We start from the raw sequence: 12916 nt of genomic DNA on the forward strand, positions 1-12916 counted from the left end.
GAGATGTTAGAAAAAGAATTTGTTACTGAATAAGGTGGATGGAGGCAGTCCCTCTACTTATCTTATTTAATTAACTTTTAATCTTGTAATAGGTCTAACCAGGAAAATAGGAATTTATTACATTTTGATGCCCCAAAGTCTATGGGGTCTATTCACTAAGCTGCCGTAGGCAGCCGAGTGAACGACCGACCTGAAGCGAAGTGAGCCTAACGCTGTTCGGCTATTCACTTCAGGCTGGTAGGCTGAATCCAGCCGTATATTGGCTGAAATCAGCCATACATCGGGTGGTTGTATGGCTGGTTTTAGGTCGGACGAACATGCTCAGCATGTTCGGCCGACCCGAAGTGCAGAAGGAGTTCGACTGAGCCGATCCAACATCTGGATCGGCTAAGCCAAACCTCCGGCAGGCTACTCGCTGTCAATCGTTGAGCGGCATTCGGCTCGGCTGTTCTGCTCGGTCCCTCTGTGGGACCGAGCAGAATAGCAAAATAGTTAAAAAAGTAGAAAAAAACAATAGAAAATGGGTGTGCGGAGCTAGCAGTGACAGCTAGCTCCACCCAACTGTTTTCTATTGGCGGGCGATTCTGCTGCCGTCAAAATGCATTGCTAGATTCCTATTGACTATTTCAATTTGCAATAGCAAAGTAGCTATTGCACCCGCCCTCTGCTGCTGTCAATCACTAGAGGGGACCTGATGGAGAACTGCCAACAGCTCGATGTCAGAATAAAAAAAAGCGGGGAAATGTTTACTCTGCTCCATCGAGCAGAGCAAAACTTTCCTTTAGAAAGTGTTTCCCGGGAGCCATCTATCTAATAGCGGGAGCGTCCCGGAGCGCCCGGGAGAGTTGGGCTGTCTGGAGATCAGTGTCCCTGGTTACCTGATAACCAGGAGTTTGGGGTTCATGAATTTCAGAAAGGGTTCACAAAGCCTGTCAAGAACTGAACCCAGGCCAGTTTGCTCATTACCATTGCACATGCAAATTCCAGTGAAATTTTAGTTATGTAGCAATTGATCTTTTGCAGGAACATTCTTTATGAGTGGGGTAATTCAATAGATTTTGTTTAATAAACATAACATAACTTTAATGAAAAGAGATTAACAAGCGGCCACCCACTCGATAATTTACCTTAAAACATTTGCACATTAAGTATTAAAGTGATCAGGAATTTTCTTTTCACATGATTGGATAAATGTAGTGAATTTTCAAACATTTTCAAACACCAAGGCTGATTTACTAGAAGAAGAGAATGTTTACACAATTAAGCCAATTTACTAAAGGATTTAAGTATATTCACAGAATACACTGAGTGAATATTCACTTAAATTATACAATAATGTGAAAGGAAATTCATGTTTAGTTATTTCATCTGGACATGATCAGATAATTAAAGTTAAAGCTCACCTAATTTATTGTGTGAACATTCTTAAATTTTTTAGTATACCAGCCTCAATAAATTGTGCGAAAACGCATTTAAATTATCCAATCATGTGAAAAGTAAATTTCGGTTTACTCATTTCATCCATAATTGACAATTAAAGTGAATATTCACACAATTTGTTGTGTGAACATTCTCAACTTCAGTACATTAGCCACAAGGAGGCTGATTTATTAAAGGATTTGAGAATTTCCACCTAGAATAGGAGCGTGCATTCGCTTCCATTATACAATCATGTCAAAAGCAAAATCGTGTTTATTTTTATATCTGCACATGACTGGAATCTTTAATTGAAGATTCTCAACTTTTGTAGCAAATCAGCCTCATAATAGTGTGGAAATATTTACTTCAATTATTCAATCATGTGAAAAGCAAATCCCTCTTAATGCACATGATTGGTTATTCAAACTGATCAGTAATTTGTGTATCCTAACGTTGTATACTTGAAGTGAATATTCACACACTCTATTGTGCGAGGATTCTCAACTCTTTTGGTAAATCAGCCTGATTACTTTGATCATTGGGATAATGTCCAAGCTTAGCTTTCATTGTAGATATTGTAGATAATGCACTGGCATCCTCACCACTGTCCAGGGAGAAGGCAGGTGAGTTAGAAAGCAATAATGTTAAAGAGTATCTATGGTCATAAACTAAAAATAAATATGTATTTCTATACTGAATTTCCATAAGTTTGATCCCATTCCTGATAACCATATCGATCTAGAAGTTTGTAAACATATTTATTAAAGATGCCCATAGAATGTACTTTCTCAACACACTGACACAATTTCACTGCCATCAGATGTACAACTCAACATCTGGACAATGTAACATTATCACTGCTTGCTGGATGCAATGCATGGTGGGATATGTAGTCTTGAGAAATCAAGATTGCATCACAGTGAGCAAAGAGATGCAAAGCACACTGGGAATCCAGGATATTGATAAAAGTGATGGGCAGACAGAAGGCAGCACTCACTACATAAAAGGGACTTTATCCAAGTAAGCTTTGATTATGTTATCAAAAACAACTCTAGTATGTATTCCTATTACAATGCTGATGTTCTAACAGGATAGTATATGCTGGGGCTGTACAACTCCTTTAAACCATAAAATAGCAGTGTGATTTTACTAATCATGAGAGATGTGTGATTGTCACAGTAACAGCTGGACAAAATTCCAAATTCTTTTTTAGCTTAAAGGAGAACTATGGGGTAAGTGCTTTTCCCCATAGTTTTCCTCAGGGTCACGGGAGGACATAAACTAGCATCCTCTCGTGACCCAAAGCTACAGCTCGCGGTATACTGAGACCACCGCAGCCGGGACAGATCCTGACATTACTGTCGACATCCACCCAGCTGCTTGATTGACAGCTGGCTCTGCCTATCTAGAGGCAGAGCCAGCTGTACCCGCCCCCGTTCGTCCCTACAGGCAGCGCTGGAGGATCAGAGTGGGGAGGGGGAATCCCTGCAGGGAGCCGTGAGTGACAGTCAGGGCTCTCTGCAGGGACAGGATTGAGAAGTGAGTGAGCGATGGTATGTGTTTGCTCACTTCTCGATCTATTGAGCCGACGTGTGAAAGTTTCATTGTCACATGTCGGCTCGAACTATGAGGTTGAGTGAAAATAACTAACCTCATAGTTCTCCTTTAAACAGTAAACATATATGTAATTCAACCATTTTTAAAGCCGTTTGCTCTGGAGTTCAACTGCATCATTTTATTGACTGTATAAAAAGAACCACAAATGGTTACACAAGATCAATTTTTTATCGAGGCATTTGCGTTTTATATGACTCAACAGTCTTTATAGATTTCCAGTTAATATCTTATAAATGACGTTAATACCAGCAATCACTGATTTTTCAGATAATAAAAGGTACTAATCAGGAAAAAGATTGGTTGGTGTTTGAGGTGATTGCTTTGAAGCCTAAATGGGGATTTTACTGATAAAATCTAATGGTATAAAATACCAATAACCTTATTTTTCAAGGAACTTAGCCAGTGATTGCTTGTTCTTTTTTCACAAAATGACACATGATAACATGATAAAATCTTCTCATTTTAAAGTGAATTTATCACCTCTTAACGTTTGATTGTTCTTTGATTGTTGTCCTTTTATTGTACATGTTTCCCAAAAGAATTGGTTATGAGGAATCATTACACTTTTACATGCATGTTTCGTGTTATAATGCAAGATTGGTAGTGCACTTTCCAGTGGTTATATATATCATGATGTGCATCCAGCATTTTTTGCTGCATTACTGCTATCAACAAATAAATTCAAAGAAAAGCCACATTTAGTGTGTGTTGCATTTAATACTTTATGCAATCTAACCTTGATCAGTGGCACACCTTATTTCAGGTACTCTCTAGAAGTCACAGATGTCTGTAGCTTTTTTGCATTCTAAAGACACAATATGGCTCGACATAGAGAGATGGATTTGCTAAGAGGGCATACAGGCCATGGCTTAGTGTGGCAGGGCTGCCAGAGGTAACACATAGTTGACTTACATGCCTGCTCTCTTTCACCCACCACAGATAGCAGGACTAGTGATGGTCCGAACACACCTGAGTTCGGTCCGAATTCTAACTTTAGAACATGGAAAAAGTTCGAACTCGAACTTCAAACTCAATGAAAGGCTATGGGATCAGATTTTGGAAAATCAAATGTCCCTATATTGAAGGCTTATCTGCAAGTTATTGTCAATAAAAAGGGTATGGGGATTCGGGGACTGGCCTGGGGGACATGTATCAATGAAAAAAACACTTTGAAAATATACTGTTTTTAAAGGAGCAGTGATTTTAACATTGCTTAAAGTGAAATAATAAAAAAATTAATTCCTCTAAATATCCTGCCTGGGGGGTCCCCTTGAACTGCCTGCAAAGTGGCACATCTTTACAATGTATAGAACTGTCACAAGCCCTTGATACTCCTTCATCACTTCTAGGATCAGGGACGTTTGGTCTCCCTCTCGTTTCTCTCCTCACGGACACCTGAATCGAATCGATTGACTCCTTCCTCTCAATAGCCGCAGCACTGCTTCTTTGAGTGTCCGGCGGCGACTTCTCAACATGAACAGCCTGGCCAGCTGAGCCCGCCTTCACCATCGCCACAACAAGCTCTTTTGGAAGGACCAAGAGCTCGGTCCGGAGACATTGATCAGCTCCTCAGGATTCAGGATTCATTAGTGTAATATTCTCACTTACGGATGCAGCTTCCACACCATTCTGACCCATCTAATTAAGAAGCTAACAACATCACCAGTATACATGACATCCGATCACTTCCCCCACAGGATGACCATCTTCTTCCCTACGTTAGTTATTTTTCTTCCTATTAATTGTTCACCACATTAAATTGCTTTCACACACATACCCACTGCCAAACAGCCCCACCATGGGACTTTTTTCAAAGAGGCTGCTAGAGATCAACATCACTGAACAAAGATTTACACCTGATTGTAGCTGGATCAAACAATCAACAAGAATATATTCATGGCAGCAGTAGACCCCACTAGCTAAATATAGAAAGCTTACTGGATAGCTACTATTTACCCTGACATAAGTCAGTCTAATTTCTGCTGCTCCCTCTTTCTTCATTTAAATATACTGTATACACACAACTGTCAATTCTTATGTCAAAAGCTGCATCCAATAGCTGGAATATGCATGTATGCATACATAATCACTACAATCTTAATGCAAATTAGTAAACTAAATGTGAGATTGTGGTTCATCACAGGAGTGAGCTTGGAGCGGTGGCTACTTTACAACACACACAGGGACCATGGGGAACAAAAGTAGCCACCCTGCAAAAGGAAGTACTGTACAGTGTCAGCACCAATTCAGAGATGATTTGAGGATTTGCAGCTGAGTGATACAGAAATAAGATACAGTTTTGTTAATAGTTAAAGTGACATTAAAGGATAATTTTTTTTCCCTCCCCCCAATGTTAATGTCAGCACGTACCTTAAATTATGTCTCTTAATCCGGTCTTCCTCTTCTTTCCTGATGTTTTCTTCTGTCCCACCAGCGGTGCGGCAGCTCTCCGATCCAGCGCTGACTCCTCTCTGCTTGCAGGCACTTCCGATCCAACTGTGTCTGCATGCGGGTGCACGCGTCTATAGACTTACCGTGCGCCTCTGCTCGTCTCCCAGCCGAGAATCCGAACTGCGCATGCGTCCGCCCCAAGATGCTTTGCGGCCGCCCGAGCAGTTTCAGATTTTCGGGCGGGAGCGCGCAGTGAAAACAATGTAAGTTTAAACCGCTGTTAAAGCGTTTTTTAAAAACTTTTTGCATATATCTATTGCTTGATAGCAGTAGATATAGGCAAAAAAAAACAAGGGTTTAGAACCCCTTTGAGGTACTTGAATGCATTTTTAAGATTTAACCTCCCTGGAGGTCTGATTATTTCGGGGTTTTTTTCTATTTATGTTCTTTTTTTTGTTTGTTTCCTGCCGGTTCCGCCCCCTTGTGACGCGGACGCTCGCAAGGGACGGAACCTGGAAGACAGATGCCGGCATCGGCCGGAGGACACAGCGCGGCTCGAGGGGCAAGGTAAGTAACACTAAACTTTAATCCCGAGTGTGGCTGGAGGTTACCGCTTATGGTACTGAAAATTAACCCCGAGCCACACTCGGGAATACCGCCAGGAAGGTTAAAGGAGAACTATGAGGTGAGTGATTTTCACTCATCCTCATAGTTAGAGCCGACATGTGACACAGAAGCTGTCACACGCCGGCTCTATTGATCGTAAAGTGATCGAACCCATACCGTCGCTCGCTCACTTTCCGATCCTCTACCTGCAGAGATCAGTGACTGTCAGTCACCGCTCCCCCCCCCCCCCCCCCAGAGCCGTAAGATCGCGGCTGGCCCCAACCAGCTGTCAGAAGCAGGCCAGCTTCGGCTTTCACCTCGGCTCAGTCGAGGTGAAGCATATGCATTCGGCTCGACTGAGACGCTCGGCCAAGTTTTGGAAGCTGTATGGGCTATAGTGAATAGCCCTGGGGCCGAAGCTAGCCGAAGGATCGGCCGAAGCTACGGCTAGATCCTTTGGCTGCTTCGTGAATAGACCCCTTAGTGTTTAGCTTTTTAAAAAGCTGTTTTAAAGTTATTTATAATAATCAGAGAATCAGCATTTTGATATCATCTATTTAACTTCACTTACAATGTATAACAGATCTGTTGATCAAGTATTGTTATCTTTATTTAACACATAGTGTAGTTTTATGGAATGTTTTCCAAACTTTTTCTACAATGATAAATGGTTCAATTTTTTTCTCCAGTCTGAGCATTTTTGTATTCCTCCAGAATTGTTATTTTGCCAATGCTGCCATCTGGTGGCATGATTGGAAACTTACAGTTTTCTTAGAGCAGCATCTGAATTTATAACAGTTCCATGCATCTAATATACCAAATAGAAGGAATAATACAGATGATAAAACAGGTAAAGTATGGCATTGTAATGGAAGACTTATTCCAAGACGCTGCTAAATAAATTAACTGCTTAACAGGGTGTTAAACCCCCTTCTTGCCCAGGCCATTTTTTAGTATTCAGCGTAGAGGTAGCTTGACTGACATTTATTCAGTCATGCAATGCCGTACTGAAATAAATGTTATATTATTTTATTTTAGGACAGATAGAGCTTTCATTCAGTGGTATTTAATCACCACTGGGGTTTTTGTTTTACTATATAAGGAAAAAGTACCAGAAATTAAAAAAAACTGTTTTTCCTACATTATGTTATGAAACATTTATTATTACCCAAATGTTTGGTAAAACATACATGATGGGGTCACGTTGGATAAATAAACACCAAACATGGCAAGCCTTCCATACTCCAAATTGGCCATAGACAATGCTTGAAAAGCTTTTACTGTTTATTAATTTAGTGTTAACTTTGATTGATGGTCCTAAAATTATTGCTCACACTCCGATGTTCACTGTGATATGTAGCATGTGTGGCGCAATCATCATTTTTACACATAGGCTCACCTGAAGCATGTTTTCATTTGTATAGGCGTGTACATGGGGGTGGGGGATGTTTTGTAGTTTTTATTTCTTTATGTATTTTCTATATATAACTAATTTTTTCATTTTTGTAAAAAATTTTTACCACTTACCTTTATTGCTATCACATAGGCAGCTAATGAGCTGACTATGTGATAGCACATGCACAGTGACAGATCCTCATTATGGGGACATCAGGGGTATATTAGATGCCTAATGTCACCTACGGATTAGAGAGATCTGCTCCATTAGCTTCTACTCTGACTCCATCAGCCGAAGAGATGACAGGCTGGAAGCAGAAGTGGTGTAATACACATCGGAGGGGAGATCACACAGTGAAATGTACTGCTCTGCCCTCCAATCCAGCCACAGAGACCTGCACAGAGGACAATGAAGCCGGCAACAGAGGTGGAGGTAGGGAAGCGGGTGCATACTTCCCGTACCCCTCCCTCACCCTCACAGCACCATGCAAGCAATCGGGCTGCTCTATAGCTGCCCAAACGCTTGCATATTTTAAAGGCTGTCATTTGACGAACTTTCATGCTGAGATGGGGATACTGATCTCAACATCCGACACTCCGATGCGCTGAAATGGGGGGGTGCGCCCGCCAGATACCAAGATAGTACGGGGCCCGCAGGCCGCTGTGAGGAGGGAGCCTAAACATATCCTCCAAAAATGGCACTTTTGGCTAAATGCTGAAAGTGCCATTTTTCTGCTGATACAGCGGCACATCTCTGCTTTCTTTCCTCCCTGCTGTGTGCTGCTCTGTGTCCCAGCAGGGAGGAGAGAAAGTGTGACAGCCGGCCGAGCGCTGCGGGAGGAGAGCAGTGTGAGCAGCCGGCGTCTCTCCCCCCACACCGCTCAGCCTCCTATTACAGTCCAGCAGAGCGGTGTGTGGGCGGAGACAGCCTGCGCTGTCACAGGAGGCTGAGCGAGCGGTGCAAGGAATAGAGCTCAGCCTCCTGTGACAGCGTGTCAGAGAGGAGAGCGGGTACAAACACTCAGCGATCAGTGATCGTTGAGTGTTTGTAGATAATTGAGGACAGAGTATTGATGAATTTGCTGAGTAAAAAGCCAGAAGAGTCAAATTCAGTTAAGAAACAAGTCAAAACCAACCAATAATATATTACTGTTCTGAACAAAATGTTATATCTTGTTTTGTTTTATATTATTTTTATTTTATTGTTAAATTTGTTTACACTGACACAGTGCTCAGATTTCTCTGTAATAAATAAATATGCTCACATATATATTTTTTCAATCAATTTTTTTCTATTTTTTTCAACTTTATTTTTTTTGTGGTTGCTGCTTCAGGGGGTGTGGATTGGGGGGTTTGATGTAAAATCTTGCACCAGGGCCCTTTGTTCCTTAGGTCCACCACTGCGCCCACTGGCAGTTTTTTTAACCACAGCAAGTGATTAAAGAAGCTTTACTTTTTCGAGGAGGAGGAGCTACCCGTGCCCGATGCCCGCGCCTGCGAACCTGACAAGGAACGGCCCCCCTGGGTCCCTGACAGTGGGAGAGGTAGGGTTGGCACTAAGAAAGCCAATTAGGCGTTCAGCATGCAGGTTTGACAAGGAAAATGCGAACAGGAGGAGAGACCAGAGGGATTACTTTCTTAGAATATTGGTGCTTTTCCCCTGTCCTTTCACAGGTTGGGGGTAGGCGGAAAGTAACCTAGCTGTATTGCCTATCTGTAGCAGAGAAAGTCAGGCTTTGCTGTGTGGCAGGATTGTGTATCACAGGGAATGCCGGGACAAAAAAAAATCCTTGGCATGTGCAACAGCAAACAATTCTGTATTGAGCTTTAAATGTATCCAAATAAACAGTACATGCATTGATTTGTATACTTTTTAACTGGAGTAAACATGGTTAAAATTTCAAGATCATTGGCACTGAATTGAGAATGTTCTCATCTGGAATAAGGACGTGTATTTTGCTAAATATGCAAAGTTATGTAACATTATTTCTAAAATAGGACATATGGGCAGACCGCAGAGCCTGTCACAGGCAGAGTCCCTTGGTGCATATGAGAATACAAGACCTGGCACAAATGTCAGGAAGTTACCAGAGAGAATGCCCTTCAGCCATCTACTGCTATGTAGTGTGGGGCCAGTCCTCCTTGCAATGTCTATAGTTCTAATAAATACAAGTACTGCAGCATGTGGGAACTAAGAATCTCCATTTTAATGCAGACAAAAAATAAATCAGAATATCAGATTCATCCTACAGCTACTGCTGTGCAACATTTAAAGACAAATGAAAAAAGGTGAGTATAATGTATCTTTTTTTTATTGTTGCAATTTTTTAGTACGTAGGTCAAACTAAAATTCAACCCAAATTTCTATAGTTTGAATTTGATCAATTTAATTTAAATTTCAATTAAAGACAATGGGGGACCATGTTTCATGGTCACTTTAATACTTTGAAAGGCTGTTAGACAAGCGATTGTCACCCAAACCTTGTTAGTGAACAAAAATGAAAAACAAAAAAATATACCGCATCATAAAATAAAAAGTCCCCAATGTAAAAAAAATGTTTTCATTTTTGTTCACTAATACATGTGTATTCTGGTAGTTTTAGCAGGAACACGACTGTTTTCATCACACAGCACTAGAGAAGCTTTGAGTAGTAGTGTCAACGTTTTTTTAACAATTTTTGTTGTAGAGCAACACCTACCTGTGGCTTGTGCGAGAGAGAGAGAGAGAGAGAGATGGAGGGAGAGAGAGAGAGAGAGATGGAGGGGGAGAGGGTGGGGAGGAGGGAGGGAGGGAGAGAGAGAGAGATGTATTTCAGGAAAATCTGCTATTTATTTTATTTAATTGGTGGCCTGGTGGATTTTAAATTAAAAAAGTTCTCCACTTTAATGATAAAAGGTAGAGATTTTTTGAAAAATGATACTGTTGCAGAACATTAGGTCATTTCAGGAATGTATCCATGCAGGCATGTAAAGTGAAAGGTGCACTTATAACAGTGGTGGGAAACTCTGGCCCTCTAGCTGTTGTGGAACTACAAGTCCCATGAGGCATTGCAGGACTGACAGTAACAGGCATGACTCACAGAGACAGAGGCATTATGGGATGTGTAGTTAAAGCACAGCTTGGGGCCAGAGATGCCCTCCCCTGACTTATGGGATAGCAATGTTGAAAGCATTCATGTACAATTCAATCATGACTTGTATGATTATCTACAGATTAGATAGATCTGCATGTGTATTGGGGGAAACAAAAATGCAGTTACGTAGTACTTGTATAGATCAACATGAGACCCCATAGAGGGACAGGGAGATCTGAGTGACGAGTCCAGAGCAGGGACTGTCCTTGTAAAATAGGGACATTTGGGTCTGGGGGTTATGCAACTGATAGGTGAGGTGCCACATTTATTAGCATGCATGCTCAGCCCAGTATAATCCTCTGTGATTCTGGAGCCGTCTGGAAAGGAGGAGGTGCAGCTCTTAGGAGGTGTACGGTAGTAGGAAGTGTGCGCATTACCCAGTGATCCTCCAGCTCTCCTCCAGGTGATCTGTGTCTCCTCTGTCCGGTAATGTTAATCGATCAGCTCATTATTGATCACCGCGAGTCAGCTGCCTGTACAGAGGGCGTGCTGAGACTTGCAGTTCCCCAGCAGTTTGGGAAAGCACAGGCTGTCAGTAATGTGCTGTGTTAGGCTCCCAGTAACATGAGGATCTGTTGTGTAATGTCAATAACAAACTAGGAGTAGTAGAATGAATGTCACAGATCTGTTTGTATTTATATTATAATATTGATTCCTAGTATACATGTCAGTGATAGAGATTGTTCACCCAGATCCAGGAATTGGATTTTAGGATAATGTTTATTTTGTGATTGTTGTCCAACTTCTATGAATAAATCATGGCTGGGTAATCGCTGCTACAGATCCATCATGCCAGAAATTAATAGCGATATGCAGCCAGAGATTTCATTGCCAGAGTCGGCGGTGACTTGTTTGAACCAGTGCTCCAGCATTGGTTGTATTCTGCCAGAATTCACACTTCTTCAGTGTATTGTAGCTGACCTGTAGAATGAAGAGCGATTGTAGCTGGCGATTCTGCCACCATCAGGAAACGCTGCTGAATTTCAATCGTTGAGCGACAAATCGATTTTGCTATGCCATAGAAAAAATCATTATGGTTTTCTTAGCAAGAAATTTCTAGTTAAAGGGGGGTAAGTTGTGTAAAAAATAGCCCATGTGAAAATCAGCCTTACATAGCCAAGTCTCAGCTTTCAGTTGTACAATGTACTCAGCAGAGTGTAACATTGTAACTAGGGATGCACTGATACCAGTTTTTCGGTATTGATTATGAGTAGCGATATTTATATTTCGGTACTCACCGATACCAAGTACCAATACCGGTACCTCAGATAGCATGGAGCCGGCTTCCCGGGCAATCCGGAAGTCGGGCAGCGTGTCATTAACCCCCGCCTAGCTTCTTGATTGGCTGGGATGAAGGCTTCCCAGTCAAAAAGCATGGAGCCGGATTCCTGGCCAATCAGAAAGCTGGGAGGCGGGTCATTACCTGCGGCCTGGCTTCCCGATTGGCTGGGAACCTGACTTTATGCTGTTTGACAGTCTCGATGCTGATTGACTTGGAAGCCGGCTTTCGAGCCAATCAGCATTGAGCCGGCTAATCCGGAAGACAGCCCCATTTTCCATCGCGGCACTGGCGGTCAGAGGAAATCTCCCTCTGACCGGACGTTCCTGTATCGGGAGAAGTATTGGGGCATTTGGACGAGTACTCTCCCAAATAATCGGCACCGGTCTCAATACTAGTGTCGGTGCATCCCTGATTATAACCATATGTGTTCAATCTTACCATTTCATTTTTGTACAATCAAGTTTATATTTACCACCACTATGTAATATGAGGACCTACCTAATCGATCCAATCAATCTTTATCCAATTACGTTGGCCTTGGCACTACCTACTTGTTGGTAGATCTCTACAATCAGATTGTAATGTGTGTGGTGAGCTTGAGATACAAGGCTGTAAATCAGACCAAGGAATAGAGAGCACAGGCACTATTAGACCCCAATCATAACTGGTAGCAGGGACTTTCAGGTGAGTCTCTGGATTCGCTCTGAGAGATTCATGTGAATAGCTGCAGATGGAAAGCGCTATACAAAGCAATGACAGCGTCCACGGCCTTCCACATGTACTCCGCCATGCTGTGATTACCTGCAGACGATCACCCCTGCGTGAAAATGGTTTGTGGGCGCTGTCAGCTATCAGTGTTTTGTATAGGTAATCCCTCCCGCGGAGGGAGGGATTCCCTATGCAAGTGAAACTAACAGGGTAAATATTAGCGCTTATAGAAGCATGGTTAGTTCTTTGCTATGACACTGCCGCTAATGTTCAACAGAAGGGGTAGAAAGGGAGATTCCCAGACATCTCAACTTTCCCAGACATTCCAGGAGTCTCCCGCTATTAGATAGCGGCTCCCGGACAC

The 12916-nt window shown here is 42.2% G+C and overlaps 1 protein-coding gene across 1 annotated transcript in view; it reads left to right on the top strand.

Moving 5' to 3' along the window:
- Positions 1 to 10914: 10914 nt before the first annotated feature.
- NUDT12 (nudix hydrolase 12) overlaps positions 10915 to 12916 on the top strand; it is a 17386-nt gene continuing 15384 nt past the window's right edge. Inside the window, exon 1 of the mRNA XM_018569241.1 lies at positions 10915 to 10988. The gene's annotated coding sequence lies outside the window, so the exon portion shown is untranslated. The remainder of the gene's footprint in view (positions 10989 to 12916) is intronic.

This window comes from Nanorana parkeri, unplaced genomic scaffold (assembly GCF_000935625.1).
Source record: "Nanorana parkeri isolate BGI_ZX_2015 unplaced genomic scaffold, ASM93562v1 scaffold1311, whole genome shotgun sequence".
NCBI lineage: Eukaryota > Metazoa > Chordata > Amphibia > Anura > Dicroglossidae > Nanorana > Nanorana parkeri.